This window comes from Saccopteryx leptura, chromosome 1, assembly GCF_036850995.1.
Source record: "Saccopteryx leptura isolate mSacLep1 chromosome 1, mSacLep1_pri_phased_curated, whole genome shotgun sequence".
In the NCBI taxonomy this organism is placed as follows: Eukaryota; Metazoa; Chordata; class Mammalia; order Chiroptera; family Emballonuridae; genus Saccopteryx; species Saccopteryx leptura.
In genome coordinates this window covers 297,454,081-297,459,210 of record NC_089503.1, presented here as the reverse complement: position 1 = coordinate 297,459,210, position 5,130 = coordinate 297,454,081, and the positions used below count along the sequence as shown (strand labels likewise).

Here is a 5,130-nt window from a genome sequence, read left to right as displayed (position 1 = left end):
TTTTACTTTAAAATTGTCATGTCCGTTTGTATATACAAAAGTTGGAAAAACCAATCTTATGTGTTTATTTTATACTTAGAGTAAGTTTGAAAGCATAGAGACTAAAGTCAATTGACTAACGTGTTTTTGGCCCCTACTGTGTTGGCAGAAATGTAATATCTCAACTCATAAAAATACTACATTATTTTGGGGGAGGAAAATAAATTTGAAGTTACCTCAGGGTTGTTCAAAAACTGGATACAAATATTAGTGTTTAGTTTTTAAAAACTTATATAATCTACAGTAAGCATATTAAGGTGTTAAAGGCTGTAACTTTCCTATTTAAGTAACCAACATACAGTGACATTAGAGAATGGGCCAGGAATGCGTCTTTGACTGCAGACAGTACAAACTCATTAGGATTATCCTAAGTACTGTAACACAAAATTTATCAACAGAACAGAGGACAGCTCATAAAACCTATGAAAAAGCTGGATCAATAGCCTTAAGAATAAAAACCAAATAACCTTAGGTATCTAGGTTATAGAAAACACAAGGGGCGATCTTTTTAGAGCCCTGCCATCAAAATATCTCAGCTTCTGCATTTTATATCTTTGGCCTGTGCTCCTGAATCAAATCCGTATCAGTCTCTTCCCAAGTTAGGATCATGCACCTACCCCATGGCTTCAGGGACTTCAATAGTCCTACTGAGAGAGCCTAGAGTGAAAGAAGAAAGTTTCCCAAGGGAAAATTAAGATGAAGAAACAGATGCTGGGCAGGGTGAAAGAGGTGTGTACCGTAATTATTAGATCATACTGGGTTAGGGCCAGGTCAGTCCTTCCTAGACTTAGGCTGGTTATCATTACAGAGGTGCAAATGGAATGTATTTGTCTGATACCTAGTTACTAACATATAATCTATGGACAGTGTAGTAAGAAAATGCTCAGGGGCATAAAAGAAGTTTTTGCAACCATATATTGTAACAGTGCTAGAATTTCAAGGTGATGTGGTCAGAGGTAAAAAGATAAGCCTGCATTTAAAGGGCTTTTCTTTACTTTTCAGGCTCTCATTTTAGACAGGCAGAATACTGTCATTACCAACCAGATGTTTTTGCTGAGGAACTGGGGCATTTCTCCAAGGTGCTTTCCCAAAACAGGCTCTCACCTGAAGTCTTCTGTTATGCTCTACTGAGAATTATGCATATGTATTCACATCCTTACTACAGTAACCTGTAATTTCTGTATATGTTGTGGGTCTCACATGCCCATTTTTGAGACCATACAAATCCATTCTTAAATTAGTGAACATGGACCCTAATCTTTTATCTCTAGAATCAGAACTCCTATGCATTTCAACACCTACTTAATTTTGAAAGCTTTATTGCTAGAGATAATGTTTTAACAGTATACAGTAAGTTGACTTCAAAGAGAACATTTAACATTGACGCTGAATAATAACATTGTTTGAGATGATGCATTAAAGATCTCAAATTAAAGATTATGGAAAAACTGATACTTTTTGAGAGTAGTTGATGATCTTCATTTGAGACTTACTAGACATAGAGAGAGAATTTAGCCACATTAGGGCTTATAATTTTTATTGTAATTTGCATGTATAGAAATTAGATGTTTCAGTGTTGGCCATGCATAATATACAGTTTAAGACAGTTGAGGATTAGGATTTACAATAATGAGTAATCAAGGTAGAACTGTCCTCTTAAACACTTTTCTACCTTAGTTTTGAATTTTTTAATTCAGTGATGATTGCCTTGATATAGAAAACTGATTATGTTCATCTGCTTCTCTGCCTACCTCAAATCCCTTTAAACATTTGCAGTGGAGCCTGACCTGTGGTGACACAGTGGATAAAGCATCAACCTGGAACACTGAGGTCGCTGGTTTGAATCCCTGGGCTTGCTCAGTCAAGGCACAGACAGGAAGCAACTACTATGAGTAGATGCTTCCCGCTTCTCTCCCCTCTTTCTCACTTTCCCTCACTTGTTCTCTCTTCCCCCTCTCCAAAAATCAATAAAAAAAAAATTTGCAGTGGAGAAGAGAGGTTAAATGAGATCAAGGAGGAGTGCACAGGGAACACTTAATGGCATACTTACTACTTGGCCATAAAAAAGATGAAATCTTACCGTTTGCAGCAATATGGATGGACCTAGAGAGTACTAAGTGAAATATGTCAGATGAAGAAAGACAAATACTGTATTATTTCACTCATATGTGGAAAAAACCCTAAGTGAACAAACAAAACAAAACAAAACAAAAACTCATGGAAGCAGACAAAAAACTGGTGGTTACCAGAGGGAGAGGGATGGAGGGAGGGCAAAAGGTAACAAGGATAAATTGCATGGTAATGCATGGAAACTAGACTTTTGGTGGTGAGCATGATATAGAACTCAGATGTCAAATTACAACACTGAAACTTACATGATCTTGTAAAACATTGTTACCTCAATTTTAAAAAAATTAAAAAGTGTAAGTCAATAAATAAAAAATTACAGGAACAGCTGATTGTGGCACTATCTTGGGCTAACAAGAGCTCAGACCTCATTAGAAAGAATTCTGACACAGCAGGGTCCTAGAGAACTTAGCACACCTTCCTCTTTTTTTTTTTTTTTTTAAATCTTACCTTTTTTTTAAAAATTTTTTTTATTTTAGAGAGGAGAGAGAGAGAGAGAGAGAGAGAGAGAGAGAGAGAGAGAGACGGGGGGGGGGGAGGAGCTGGAAGCATCAACTCCCATATGTGCCTTGACCAGCAAGCCCAGGGTTTCGAACCGGCAACCTCAGTGTTTCCAGGTCGACGCTTTATCCACTGCGCCACCACAGGTCAGGCACACCTTCCTCTTGCTGAGGAAAAGCACCCAAGTTAGAACTTAGATTTACCAACAGGGAAACAGACACCCAAGCATTAAACATCTGAGGGGTGCTTAACACCACCAGAGAGGCACCGAATCCAATAAACAGTAATGAACCCTACGGAATAAAATAGGCAAAAGGCACTTTTATAAGTAATATTCTCTGAGAGACTGGTGGAGGAATTGCATCTATTATAAGAACAGGTTGCTATAACAAAGATAAATCTTGGAAATTAAAAGTAGGGGTTACTTATGCTTAATTGATGGGTTGAATAGCAGAATGGACACTACTAAAGACTGAAAAACAAGCTGAGGGAATTTTCCCAGAATGTAGCACAACTGGACAAGGACTGTGATGGCTGGAGAAAAGGCTAACATACCCACAGTATAGGTTATGCAGTCCACCTATAGCCTCCCCTACAGAAGGACTTTGATGAGCTTTCACACAGGACACAAATATCCTTGCACTTGGGGCCTATTCTGAGATGTCCATTCACATCTTTCCTAAAGCTTCTAGTTCCCAGGTTTCTTGTCTTTAGTTTTCAAGTCTCTCATCCTCTAATCAACCCATCAGCCATCGTTTCCAGCCCTGTTGTTATGCAAACTTAACAACTGGAAATGCAACTCTCAGTTCTGCTTCTGGGGGTCATTCCCTTCCCTGCTGCCTGTTAGGCACGCAGCAGCATGCCATGGGCATGCCATGGTCGAGCAGAGTAGTATATGCAAGTTTCGACTCAGGTTGGACAAGTCAATTGCATGAGCTCACACTGAACGTATTTAGTCTTCCTTTACTGTTTACCGTTCCCTCATCTCACATCTGTGACCTCGTGGAGGTTCCCTAATACCAAACAGAAGGAATTAAAACCTGGTTTATAGGTGGTTCTGCATGATATGGCTGGAACTAGCAGAAGTGGGGTGCTAGCATAGATCATAGATCATACACCTGTCAGTGATTCAGCAAAGTTGCCTAATTGTGTCACGGATGACAGAGTAGGAGCTACAACACTAACTTCCTGGTTTTCGTATTCAAGAAATCTTTCTAGCACACAAGCAATTGTATAGTAAAAGCACCTCCAAATACACTTGCAGAGAGTACAGGGAGGAAAGTTTTCCAGAAAAAAGTCTCAAGAATGGCTTTTAATCTTTTTGTTGTTATGATTGATTGATTGATTATAGAGACATGGAAAGAATCATCAATTTGTTGTTCCACATATTTATGCATTCATTGGTTGATCCTTATGTGATTAAACCCACAACCTTGAGTATGTGAGGATAATGTTCCTACCTACTGAGCTACCTGGCCAGGGCTGGCTTTCAATCTTGAACGTTATGTATATAAATTATATGAGAGAAAAGTTTGTTTCAACATTTATTTCTTTGAGTTCTTAAATATTTTATTTACCTGGATAGTACCTGAGAGAGTGAATAACCAAGAAGCTTAAGCAGTCTTAAGCACTGTGAATCAGGCTAATTCTCTTGGAAATTTACTGAACATTCTATAAAGAGATAAGCTTTAGGATTCCAAGATAGCAGTGGAGTAGGCAGACGCACAGACTGCCATCTCCCACCACCAAACTGGATTACAAATTAGGAACAATCATTGTGAAAAACCAACTTTGGACTAAAAGAACAGGACTCCAAACCAAGGAGCACAGAAGATTCCACACCAATCCTGGTAGGGAGTGCGGGGGCACGGTGGGGGCTCCCCTGCTCCCAGGAGCAAGGGGAGGCTGAGGCTGAGGGTCCAGAAGGGCTCTCATTACAAGGAGAAAGACCCTGAGATGTGGGGGGTCCTCAGTCTCAGAACCAGAGACCCAGCCTAGAAGCCCAGGGACTGGAGGAGACAGCCAGACAGCATTGAGTGGGGAGAAGAGCGAAAGTTCTGTATGTGGGAAGCGGCTGAGGTGCCTTAAAGGGACAGAACAGAAAATATCACTCATAGCTACTTGCCAGGGGCTTTGGGGGCGTGAAGGACTGAGCGGACTGACTGGTCACGCATGAGGAAAGTGGGGAGAGCAAGACAAATGGTGACGAGGAGAGGAGTGCCTGGGCTGACCTGAATTAAGCTGACTCATTCTCCAGTGCGGAGGCAGCCATAGCTGGGTGAGGAGTTGATCCCTTCACCCAGCACAAGCCTAAAGTAGATCCAGGTGTCTCACCTCCAAATAGCTCTCCAGCTCCAATCAGCGTGAGACACTGCGGAAAGAAGGAAGTAAGGGGGAGGGGCAGTTACTCAGGTTTCCAGGGAGACCTGAGCTACACCTCCCCTTTCATACTGAGAACAGGCC

At 40.8% G+C, this 5,130-nt stretch overlaps 1 long non-coding RNA gene across 1 annotated transcript; it reads right to left on the bottom strand.

The window, feature by feature from the left end:
• Positions 1-956: 956 nt before the first annotated feature.
• Positions 957-5,130, bottom strand: LOC136385746 (uncharacterized). The gene is made up of 2 exons (XR_010747865.1): positions 2,823-5,130; positions 957-2,573 (listed from the first exon to the last, which is right to left on the bottom strand). It is a non-coding gene; the product is annotated as an uncharacterized lncRNA (long non-coding RNA).